The sequence below is a fragment of the Amblyomma maculatum genome, chromosome 8 (genome assembly GCF_055883805.1).
Source record: "Amblyomma maculatum isolate TAMU_Amacu chromosome 8, ASM5588380v1, whole genome shotgun sequence".
Lineage (NCBI taxonomy): Eukaryota > Metazoa > Arthropoda > Arachnida > Ixodida > Ixodidae > Amblyomma > Amblyomma maculatum.
Genome location: NC_139351.1, coordinates 35,453,410 through 35,466,525, shown reverse-complemented (window position 1 = coordinate 35,466,525; position 13,116 = coordinate 35,453,410). Strand labels below are relative to the sequence as shown.

The 13,116-nt window shown below is 45.3% G+C and overlaps 1 pseudogene across 1 annotated transcript; it reads right to left on the bottom strand.

Annotated features, from left to right (window-relative positions):
• Positions 1 to 6,159: 6,159 nt before the first annotated feature.
• On the bottom strand, positions 6,160 to 11,030 carry LOC146180971 (uncharacterized; annotated as a pseudogene). The gene is made up of 2 exons (XR_014700128.1): positions 10,858 to 11,030; positions 6,160 to 8,673 (listed from the first exon to the last, which is right to left on the bottom strand). The product of XR_014700128.1 is annotated as an uncharacterized LOC146180971 (transcript).
• Positions 11,031 to 13,116: the final 2,086 nt, after the last annotated feature.

Sequence of the window (13,116 nt, the reverse complement as noted above, 5' to 3'; positions counted from 1 at the left end):
GACCGCACCGGGACTGTGCTTTTCCCGCGGGGGGGGGGGGGGGGGGCGGGGGGGGGGTAGTGTTACTTAGCTGTATTCGCTGGTCGTGATGAGGATGAAGAAGTTGAAGAAGTGCAACAGACTCCGAGAAGACGACGACGCTGAGTGTTGTGAAATCGGTGCCCTCATCAACGTTAGCTGTGGGGAGAGCTTTCGGACTGTAGATCTTCCACGTAACATTATTAGGCATAAGAATAAGCATAGGTGGGCCTTAGTTGGTTTCACTTGGCTAGGGCTCTCCGTATTTTTTAAGCCCTGGTAACGTTTACCCGAGAAACCCAGCACGTCTTCGTCGTCTCAAGAACACGTACAGTAGCAATACCCTATCCACCTCCCCCCTTCGCGGGAGAACAGTCCCGGTGCGCACTACACAGTTGAACTCGAATGGATACTGTGCACAACCTCTTAGTGCGTGGTTGTGAAAGGAGGCTTCATGTGCTGAGGTGTAATTTCGTAGGTCAGGTTGGTAAGTTGCCGCAGGACACAGTAAGGACCCATTTGCAGAATCAGAATTTCTAGCACATACCCAGATGCCGGGCCGGGAGCCAGATTACAAGTGAATTGGAAGGATATTGTGAGCGTCACAGTGATGAAGGTCGTAACGGCGCTTTTGAGAGAGCTGAGCCGCTCCAATCCGGTCTCCAGCAACATGGCGGGCGGCATCAGCGCGGGCTTTGGAATATGAAGCGTAGACGCAGTAGGAATCGTTAAGGAACAATAAGATGTGGAAGGTGAGTTAAAGGTTCGTTCTCAATGCTTGTAGCGAGACAACGAAACACAAAGAGCATGCAGAACGGGACAAGCGCTAATCTTGTCGCGGCCGAAAGGTAAAGAAAGTATCTCGCGCCATCATGGCATGAGAGGTTACAGGAGAACGTCACGAAAGATATAGAGACGTTTCAGTCAGGATGATGGTCGGCAACATACAGTGACAGCATGTCGGTTAGAGAGAGATTAATGCGCTCAAGAAGACCGTTCGTTTGTGGATGCAATGCCGTCGTGAACTGGTAACGGCATGAGTGGAGAAAGACGTGAACAACGTGCAAAAGGAAGCAGCCGCAGCAAACCGTGAGACTTGACGGGGAGTGCCATGAAGCGAGATGACGTCACGCAGAAGATCTGCAACGCCAGAAGCGCAGCAGGTAGGGATAACTCTGACAACGCCTTCTCTATTTCTACTAAGCCTCCCGAGTACGGCCGATCCGATTGTCCACCGTCCTCTCAGGTCCTTTTTTCCTACTTTCCCTCGTTGGTTAGCTTTCGCACCTGCTCTTCCTTTGGGGTTGAGATGCCAGCAGAGCGGTGCTACAAGGCGAAAATCTGGAAAACCAATTTTTCTAGCGTTCTCTAATCGTTAGCGCGCCTCTCGTGACGCGTGTTACATTGTGCAGCTGCAAGCTCTGGTTGTAAATGGAGGCTTATATAGTAATGTGCAACGGCGTTGACATCGCTTTAAAAGCTGTGGCAGCTTGTTAGAATTATATACATGCTGGAACCTTTCGGCAGCGTTGTTTCCACACTCCAAATGACCAAACGGCTGCACTACTTGCGCGTGAGACTGCATCCGATAACTATTTGAAAGCGGTTGTACAGAACATTGCAGACGGTAACGCGATTGAAGGTCCGCTCAAATCTGGGGCCCCTGAACATAGTGCAGTGGATGAAATACTGTTTAAGGGAACGAAGATCGTTATACCTTGAAGCATGCGGACCGAGACGTCGAAACGCTTTCATGCTGGGCATCTTGGCATTGCTAAATGCCGATCGAGGGCAAGGCAGCTGGTGTCCTGGCCGAACATCAACGCCAACGTTGCATCAATGATTGAGAGTTGTTCAACCTGCAGAAAGTATGCTTATAACCAACCAATGGAGCCACTGATAATCCGCACCATTCCAGCCCAGCATGGGTGTGGAAATATTCCAATACGGTGGAAAATGCTACCGCATCGCTTACGATGAAATGTCGAATTTTCCAGATGTCGAGGAGCTCCGCGATCCAATGGCAGCCGGTGTCATCAAGAAACTTGGAGCGATGTTTGCTCGATTCGTAATCTCGGTGGAGGTATGCACAAATAATGGCCCGCAATTCTCCAGTCATGAATTCGCTCTCTTCGCCGAGCTGTTTGACTTCAAACATGTTACGTCGAGTCCAATGTTTCCTCGGTCCAATGGGCTGGCCGAAACGGGAGGGCAAGTAGTAAAACGCGTCCTCAAGAAAACCACGGAAACGAGGAAAACTTTATGCTAGGTTTGCTTCATTACAGATCAAGCCCACTGGAAGATGGCCGGTCGTCCGGTGAGCTGCTGCAAGGGAGGCGCCTACGCACCACTGTGCCTGATATTGGACACCAGGCTGACACAGAAGTCAAGTAGCATAAGCAGACGAGTCCCGATGTTTGACCCCTTTTCGAAACGAAGGCATCATGCGCGTCAAGGGAGCATCATGGGATCGCAAGGTAAAGGTAACTGCATCGGCAGTTCCCTGCTCCTACTACGTACAAACCGCGAATGGCAGGACCTTGCGGTGTAACCGATATTTACTTGCAACAAAGGAACAGTTCGACGCTGTTGCCGCGGACAGCGAGGAATCGAGCGGTAACAGCAATTCAGCCCATGGAGAGTTGTCGATCCTTCCATAGTCACCGGCAGATACAGATATACCGAGCACAGTGACCAGCCATGCGCGCCAGTTGCCGCGGCGGTCTACGCGGGCGAGAAAGCCGCCCGACCGTCTTCATTACGGCGAGAACTTCGAACAGATCAGCGATCAGCGTTAGATAGGTTGCAAATATTGTGAAGGAGAGGGATGTATCGTATAGCAAGACGCATGCGCAAGAAACTGTTGTGCCCTCGTCCTGACTTTACAATTGTATACCGTCATTCTCAACCCCCATTCCCCCTGTTGCGCTTTGAATATGCTCGATCAATAAAGAACTGCGTTCATTGTTCCCCTGTCACTGGGTTGCGTCGCTTCGGTCCACTATTAGACGAAATATATGTTAAAACTTCAAGTTGGGCGAATTGGTAATTTCTTGTTGGGATCACTTTGTAGCGGTACAAAAACACAGACACAAAGAACACGAAACACAAGGGACACCCTTGTGTCTCTTGTGTTTCGTGTTGTGTTCCTTGTGTTTCGTGTTCTTTTGTCCGCGTTTTTACCGCTACAAAGTGATCCCAACAAGAAATATATGTGGCGGGAAAGATAATAAGTGAACAAATAATTGACTATAGATTAGGTGCGTAGCAAACTTCATGAAGATCCGCAAGGAGAGGTGGCAAACAGGACCCATTAAAGCTGTCGCCTCAAACTATAAACGCGGAGCTTAAAAGCCTTCCCAAATTATTTTTTCTTGTCTTCTTCTTCTTTTCGCACTGTTCAGTAATCATCATCAGCCAGACTATACCCACTGCAGGGCGAAGGCCCTTTCCATATTTTTCCAATTAACCCGGTTCTGGGCTAGCTGCATCCACTTGAACCCTGCGAACTTCTTAATTTCATCTGCCCAACTATTTTTCTGCCGCACCATGCTACGTTTTCCTTTCCTAGGAATCAAATTTGTCACCCACTCCTCTTATCCACTCTGTGCATTACCCTTCGTTATTCTCTCTTCGCATTGCATGTCCTGCCCATGCCTATCTGTTATCTATAATTTCACTAGATTGTCATTAACTAAAGCTATTTCTGTGACCCACACTGCACGCCTCCTATCTTTTCGTGTTACACCAACGAGGTTTCGTTCCACGTATATCTCTGCGTTCTCTTCAAATTAAGTAGAAATCTTGTGTTAGCCTCCACACTTCAGCCACATAAGTGAGCACCGGTAAATGCAATTGTTACATAGTTTCCTCTTGAGCGATACCGGTAAACTGCTAGTCATGATCGGCGAGTACTTGCCAAATAGGCCACATCCCAACTCTACTCCACTAGCTAATTCCCTTTCATAGTCCAGATATGCGTTTACACAGATTGTTCAGTACTGGTGTTGAAACCTGCCTGCAAATAACAGCAATATTCAAATATTCATACCTTAGTTAAGAGACATATCAATATAATTGGTGATTCAGTAATTTACGATTACTATCCAACACTCTTCTGTAGCACACGATTCTCCTGATAACGTATCATATAGGGCAACGCACTCACATTTCTTTCAGGGCTATTAGATTGCACGGTGTTAGACGGAGTACTGTTTAGCTCCTACTAGACTACGTAAGAGCAAAAACTGTGATTTATCACGTTTTGTCCTTCCACCAAATACATATTCATGACTCACTTTTTGGGTGTCGAGTATCTTGGACACAGACGTTTTCAGGTAATAAGTTACTTATCATTCTTAATTTGGTGTCAATTTGTTTTCGTTCTACATCTTAAATAATAGCCCTGAATGTGGAATCAAAACGTGAAGGGGAAGTGTGTTGCCCACAAGCAGCTTTTGGACAAAAACCCCTTTTCAATTCAAAACGAACTAAGACAGTTGTGCCTGTAGTAGTGGCTGTTCCTCTACAGATGGCTTACATGCATCTTTCTTTTAACGCCCATCCTTCCTCCTTCGTAAGCGCTTAATGTTGTAATTTACCGCGGCACATAGCATACATCTCATTTATGTTTTTCAAGTGTGAGCAGAAAGACTCGGTTTGTTTTGTTTTGTTTTTCTTTTTTTGTAAAATGGCTATGAGACGTAATAGGAAGATTTGAGCTTCTTTAGAACACGGCTAATATAGAAAACTGAACAGCATGAGTGCGCTAAATACCTTGCGATGAAGCGAATAATTATTCGGCGGGTATGCGTCTTTCTTGTGAAACATGCTCTAGCTTAGAGGTACAAGCTAGCATTAACTTATTTTACCCATCACGTCACCTCTTACCCGATGCCACAAGGGCTTTGTGTTCCGTCTTAGAAATAAACACCCGGCACACGTAAGCCACAAATGCCGTGATGTTAGAGCGAAAGTATATGTATGAAAAGAAATTGCCGAGTCAATTGTATGGTATTTTGGTTTCAAATTAAAACAAAATATCTTCACGTTTCAATCGCGAATCTAAATCATACATCCTCAGGGTTATTTTTACTGTGAGAACAGGAAATGGAAAACACAAATGAGATGGTAATTTTACATTTACAGCAACGTACGCGTTAAGGCCATTTGTTTCACGAACCCACTGCACCATAAAGACCAAAGATTGTATTGAGTAGCAAGGAGACAAAATCCCCACGGTCGTATTAGCTTCTTCCTTGGAACGGGTAAAATACTTATAGCAAGACGACAGCCCACATGAATTAAGCGCTCCTGTCTTATCCCTCGTTTTCATGGTGCGTTGCGGGACATCAAGTGTATCCGCTACCCTCACCTACTCCTATAACCGATCATTTAGCACTGTAAGTGAGCAAATATTTTGGTGCCACATATTTGGTACAAGCGGAGTTGATGTTTGCGCCATGGACGCTGCTGGGGTTTCAGAACAACAGTTTTCTACACGACAATTGGACGAGCTTGACTTTGCCATGTAGTATATGAGGATGCCGACGTCACCCACACCAGTAGTGTAATAGGGACTCGGGAGAAAGGGGATATTAATGTGACATAAACCGGTTGCCACAAAATGTAATCTCTTTTTGAAGAATCGTAACCTTAAAACTAAAAAAATCATAAGATAGCAACAGCAGAGTGCGGAGGAATTAAAAGAATGAAAAGCGAAGAAGAGAAAGAAAATAAATTGTAATCGCCGCTTGATTTTATATCATGTCCATGTTCTCCTCCACTGGTCAAAAACATCCAATAACACTGTCGTTACCGGTCGGCAGCCTTGCAAAGGATGAGCCGTAAAAGACAGATGCTTACCACACATTACTGAGCACTGTTTGACGATGACACCGAAAACGTAATGTACAGTTTCATTTGCTTAAAAAGAATGAATATCAAGGTGTATGCCACAAGCTCCTGTTTTAGTTCAATTATTGCACCATTTCATTCAGAAACTCAAGTAAAACTCTCTTAATTTCATAAAAGCAAGTTGGCTGCTTACGTGGCCACGTTTTTCCCGTTATCGTACGGGAGAAAAGTAAGTCTAAAGCAGACGAACACAGGACAGGAGACAGGACAACGCGGTACTGGCAACTAATGCTTTTATTGAAACACATAATATATATGGACATCGTCAAACCACCTATCAGCTACCCTACACGTCAGAAAGCAATATAGTTATCTAACGATAAAATCCCATTTTTACATAGGGTGACCTAAAACCGATAAAAACACCGATAACCCTTTAAAAACAAAATGGCAGGTGGTGTAAAGGTCCAAAGTAGCATGTTGGAATGGATAAGAATATAGCGAAACATAATGACATAAAAGCCAACCCGAAAACCCCGAAAACCCCAAAAACCAAAAGTAACATCCTAAACCTTCTTCTATGCTTCCTGCACTAAGCACCTTGTGCCACAAAACAGGCAAACTAAAAATTCTGGGATGCTCGGGGCCCAGTGATATGTTTGAAGGATTGTGAAGGAAAGATAGCAGATAAAAAGCACATGAAAACATAAAAACCAGAACCAAACACATTTAACAGCGTAATACATTGACAAACGGCTTCGTCCTCTGAATACACAAAGTATAGTACCACAACTCGTACACTTGTTTTTTGTTTAGCCAATTTTTCCAAGAAACTTTCCTCACTCTTACACAGGGAAACCGAAGGATCGCTTGCACAATTTTGGCCCTTCATTCTAATCCAAAACGCTTCCTTTAGTTCACGGGCAACACGTTCGCGGCTTCGGTCTAAAACGACCATCCTTTCTAAATGGGTTTGCACTGGCGCAGATCGCAGTTCTCGTAATGCAGCGGCAGATTAGACCGCGTCCCAGTGTTCATTGAGCTTTGGTTCATTGATCATGAACCATCTAGCCCAGTGACAAGTTTTACTTCAGTATCATTCCCATTTTCCTCTCACAAGTGCGCCCTGCGTTTCCGTTGCCTATTTTTCGAGTCCTTTAGAGATTCTATAATTTCAAAATATAATCAAATCCTACTGATTTAATTCCTTTAAAAAAGGGATAGGAGCTAATTCTTTAATGTTGTGAGTTACGTAGTAACCGCAGATCCTGACCATGAAAAGGAAATAACCATGAGAATAAGATTAGGGTCGAGCGCATTTGGCAAGTACTCGTAGCTAAACAATAGAAATATTTAGCAGGAAATGAACTTTTGGCTGAGTAAGTTTTGCTAGTAATACAGTGTTTTGCTGATGCCCTCATTCGTGGTATTGGTAGCATCTTCACTTTCACGATTTTTATTATTCCGGTTCCCTGTTATTCTTTTATCAAGGTTCAATGGTGCGTATGCTTGCACACACCGGTGGTTTAGATTTGCGCTCTGGCGGGTCCGCGCATGATGCACACGTATCTGTCAACAATTATGTTTTTTTATCCCAGCTGTGTCATGTGGTGGTTGTTTTGAGCGTATAAAAGGCATGCTCGAAACGTTTTTCGCATAAAAGTTGGAAGTTCTGCGCTCTATGTGTGTACGTGTTTTCTGTATCCGTCCGTGTTTTTTTCGCGCAGTTTAATCATGATCGACAAGCACCAACTAGCCCGCCCGAAAACCCTTCTTAACAGACACCCTGGATAACACGTGATATTATACACCACAAGCACAAAATAAAACGAATAAAGAAACAGCGATCGCAATCTGGCGTGATCAAAAAATTACAGGAGACTCTCGCGCAATCTGTCATTGTTTCTAAAAATCACTATTTCACGACGTCTTTGCCGAACTTCATATGAACGCACCATAAAAGTTCTGTAATTATATAAGCGGAAAAAAAAAGACTGTTTTGCCTAATATATCGGGCAACAATTTCATAATTACTGATCAGAGAGTCATTGCGCACCATTTTAACAGCTACTTTCAAAGCGTATTTTCAAAATCTAGCTCATGTACCCCTTCAGCTGCCCAGTTTTAATACGAAGTAAATTTTGTTTCTTACGCTGGTGTATTTTCTGTAGGCAGGCCGGCAGTCCGATAACAAAAGCCGTTTATTCATGGGAAGGAGCGATATAAGTGGACTTGGAATGGGTGACGTAGACGTCACGTGCTAGCAGTCGGGGCGCTATCAGGATGACAGCGTGATATGGCCACATCTCCCCTTTAACGATGAGAAAGTCCAGAAGTTTCATCGGGCAACGGGTATCGACAGGATTCCCGACGCAATCTTGTGCTCCTGCGTAACTGCTGTAGCCCAGGCAGGAGGTGGGCTTCTGAGGGCCCCTGCGAAGTTTTTTCTGGCTCCGGTTGGGGTGCTGCCTCCCGTAGGTGTTCTCTTGTGCGACGGATTTCACGGCAGTCTTCACAATCGTAGATCTTGGCGTTGCGGCTGGCTTTAGAACAATAGCTGGAGACCAGGTTCTCTGGAGAGTGTCGTACGTCGTTACGCGTTGTCCCGGCGTCAGCGGGGAAAGTTCCCTGGCGCTGCGGTCGTAGTGGATCTTTTGCCGACGCTGGATCGCCTGTAGACGGTCGTAGACATCCTTGCTGGGTATGACCTTTGGCTCCAGGTGAGCTGTTGGTACCGGCAGGAGGGTTCGGGTCTGCCGCCCCATGAGCCTCTGCACCGGAGACTTGAGAACCGGGTCCCTGGGGGTATTACGCCACAAGCAGAGCAATTTCAAAATCTGGTGTACGAAAGGAACACTTCTTGAGCAGTTTCTTAGCCTCCTGAACAGCTCTTTCCGCCATGCCATTAGAACACGGGTGATATGGACTTGACGTGACATGGACAATGTCTAGTTTTCTTAAAAGAAACTGAAATCTGAGCCACTGAAGGGGGGCCCTTTGTCACTATACAGTTTCTGTGGCAGCCCATGCACCGAAAAAACTTGCGCACACCAAGTCTTGAGCGCATGAGACGTGGTGTGGCGAAACTCTCGGACTTCGAAGAAAAAGGAATAGAAGTCAACCATAACGGCGAACTCCCGGCCGCCATAATGAAACAGATCTACGCCTACGGACTCCCATGGCAGAGTCGGAACATCATGGGTCAAAAGGGGCATTTTTTGGTTTCGTGGCTGGTGCATTTGGCATACCTTGCAGGTCTTGCAAAACTGTTTAATATCTGCGGACATATTTGGCCAAAACATGACACTGCTGGTCCTCGCTTTCATCTTATCGACTCCAGCATGCGCTGTGTGAAGGAGCTGCATGATCTCTGCCCGTTTCGATTTCGGTATAATTTACTTGTTGCTTCGGAAGACTAGCCCATCTTGTGCGTGCACTTCTTCCCTGTAGGTCCAGTATGGCCTTCCCGCCTCTAAGACTCCCTGCTTGTGGTTCGGCCACGCCGTCTCTGCATATTCATGAATGATGATAAGTGCCGGATCCTCGTTTGTAGCATCCCGCAAGGTTTTCAAGCCGTGTTCCGACGCTGAAACATAGTCAAGCACATTCACTTGAAACTGCTCGGTTTCTTCTTGCAGTGCCTTTTTACTAGGAAACCTCGATAACGCGTCCGCAAGGCCGGTTTGTATCGTAAAGTTGTTGCGTAACGCTGCAAGCTGAGGCGCATTCGCTGCAAGCGAAGCGGGCACTGATGCAGGGGCTTGGTGAAGATCGGTATCAAAGGCCGGTGATCTGTTTGGACGATGACGTCTGCTTGGCCGAAAATGTAATCATGAAACTTCGTGCACCCATGTACTATCGCAAGCGTTTCTTTTTCAATATGCGCATAACGCTGTTGCGCTTCTGTTTGTGATCTGGACGAGAAGGCTACGGGATGGTCGTCTTGCATCAAAACATCCCCTACACCGGACTGGCTAGCATCGACTGAAAGCGTGACTGCCTTCTTCGGGTCGAAGTAGGAAAGAACCGGCGCTGTTATCAGTGCCTGGCGCAGTGCTTCAAAACTGTGCCTGTTGTTTTTCTGCCCAAACCCATGCGTTATCTTTTCGCAGTAGTTCCCTCAGCGGCTCCGTCAGGACAGACATGTTTGGAATGAAACGCTGTACATAGTTCATTGTGCCGAGAAAAATTTGCAGTTGCTTACTGGTTTTAGGCTCGGGTATTTCCAGGATGTCCTGGATACGCTCCGGGTCAATGCGCAGGCCTTGCGTAGTCAGGATGTGTCCCAAGTAGCGCACCTCCGTCTGCAGGAAGGTGCATTTTTTAAGGTTAAGTCGCAGATTGTACTCACGGCAGCGCGTCAGCAAGAGTGTTAGGTTGCCCTCAAGCTAGTCTTTATTCGTGCCCCAGACTAGTATATCATCCATTACAACTGCTACACCGGGTAGACCGTTTAATAAGCGATGCATTGCAGCTTGCAACATTTCTGGGGCTGCCGATATTCCAAAGGGCATTCGGAAGCGATAGCGCCCGTATGGGGTGCTCATATCAGATTTTTGAACTTTCTTCCGTTAGCTTAATCTGCCAAAATCCGGATGCTGCATCAAGCGTCGAAAAAAATCTTACTCCAGACAGCCGCAGAACTATGTCTTCTAAAGGTGGCATGGGGTAATTTTCTCGAAGCAACTGTTTGTTCAGAGCGGTTGGATCGAGGCAAATACGGTCACCATGTGACTAGCCCATTCGGTTGGTTCATTTACTTTTGTAATGACGCCCAGCTGCTCCATGCGCTGCAGTTCTGCCAGAACTTTGTCTTGCAGTGCCACGGGGACCCTCCTAGCAGGCACGACGGTTCCCGCGCTGCCGGGAAAGTGCTGAATGCTTTCCTGCCTTCTTCGCCTATGCTCACGAGAAATGTTGCTGCCTGCACATCGGTTGGCTGCTTGGTCAATTGAGTAGCAGTGGCAAAGAGTTCGAACTCACTCTTCAATGTTCTCCAACCAAGCCAGGCGTCGTCTGACGTATCCAGGGGTTTCGGCGCCGGCAGGAAAGTCGATGGAGCTGGCAGCGTCGTAGGCGGGGGCGGTGTGGTCGACATCTCTACTGGGCACCGCTGCCACCATGTAGGCAGGCCGGCGGTCCGATAACAAAAGCCGTTTATTCATGGGAAGGAGCGATAAAGTACACTTGGAATAGGTGACGTAGACGTCAAGTGTTAGCAGTCGGGGCGCTATCAGGATGACAGCGTGATATGGCCACATTTTCTATGCTTCTAAAATTGAAAATCAAAACCACATGGGGCCCCGACAACATTCCAAACATCTCCCTACGGCGATATGCAGAACCATTGGTAAACTTCTTGTGTGTACTGTTTAAAGCATCCTTGCGAACTGGAAAGTTGCCAAATGACTGGAAGTCCGAAGTTTGCTCTTGGCCAACTACCGCCCTATTTCCCCAATTTCTTCGTGTGCGTTGTAAATTAATTCAGCAAGTTGTTGCCAATCGCATAAATGAATTCTTAAATCTGCACTCTGTTCTATCTAAATTTAAGCATGGCTTTCGTAAGGGATGTTCGACAGTAACCCAGTTAATAGCAAACGTTCACTCGCTTGCATTTGCCCTAGACAGTAATGTATAAGTTCATCTAATATTCCTAGATTTCAGCACAGCATTTGACGAAGTCCCTCATGACAAATTAATTTTAAAACTTACAGCAATGGACCTTCCTGACATGTTGGTTACTTGGATTTCAGAGTATTTAACAAACCGCAAACACTATGTATCAATCAACGGAGAGGAATCAGACTGTCTTGCTGTCACTTCCGGAGTACCACAAGGGAGTGCACTCGGGACTTTATTATTTCTTACTTATATTGATGATATTTTTGAAACAGTTCTTCCTGGAGTGGAGATTCGTTTGTTTGCAGATGACTGCATTCTGTACCGGGGTATTAGATGTTCTAATCACCAAATTGATCTTGAGATTTCTCTTAATAACGTCCTTGCATGGTGCCAGAAATGGGGCGTGGTCATAAATAAAGAAAAAAACAATTTCCTTCGCGTGACACGTAAAAAAAAATATATTTCTTCACAGGTATGCCCTTGGGAAATCACCATTACATCAAGTATCCAGTTTTAAATACCTAGGTGTAACATTAACTAACAGCCTGTCCTGGAATTCACATGTTACGAATATCTGCTCGTCCGCATTTCGCAAGCTGTTTTCTGCGAAACAAACTTTCGAAAGCTCCCGTTGAAGTTAAATTACTCGCCTATAATTCATTAATCACGCCTAAGCTCGAGTATGCATGCGTGGTGTGAGATCCTTATACTAAAACCGATGCTAAAAAAACTTGAAATAATTCAATGAAAAGCCATAAGATTTATTTATTCCAAGTTTTCGCCGTTTGAATTCCCATCTGCGCTAATGAATAATTATAATATCCAACCCCCGGAGACAAGAAGAAAAATATCCGTCGAGAATTACTTTCCCTGCTCATAAATAACAAGTTGGCGCTTGATCCTGCACCCTAGGTATCCTTTTTAACTACACGCCCTACACGCCACCATCATCCCAGTGCCCTTACTCCACATATTGCTCGAACTGACACATTTAAATTTTCCTTTTTCCCACGTGCCATAGCAGAGTGGAATCTTCCGGCACAATGACTGACAGCGCATTGTCATGCTGCATTTTTCATTTTGTTTATTTTGTTCATTTTAATTTGTGCTTTTGTATTTGTAATATCTACTTGTGCATTTGTTCTGCTTGGATCTGTACAACGACCTGCAGTATGAAATAAATAAATTAATTAAATAATATTCATTTTAACTCCAATATTGATTAATTGTTTGTAAAATTCTGCCTTTTTTTTCGTTGGAAAACTCGCATGTTGTATTCCTGTCTTCAAATTAGGACGCAAATGTAATGTTTCGAATTATTGTCCTGTTTCTGTTGTGTATGCAGCCACTAAGGGTATTTCAGTTACCCTTGCACAACGTACATTTCCTTCTCTCTCAAACACGTCATCGTACCTTATCAGCATGGCTTATTATCGAGAGATTCTACTACAGCAAAACGTGTCACGTTTATGAAGTTTATCTATGCCTCATTCGTTCAGAACAATCAGGCTGACATTGCGTAATCTCTTTAGAGAAAAGCTTTTGATGTTGTTACACACTCACTACTCAATACAAAGCTTCTGCTCTCTAGCATCGATGTCTCTTTCGTGGCCCTTCAAT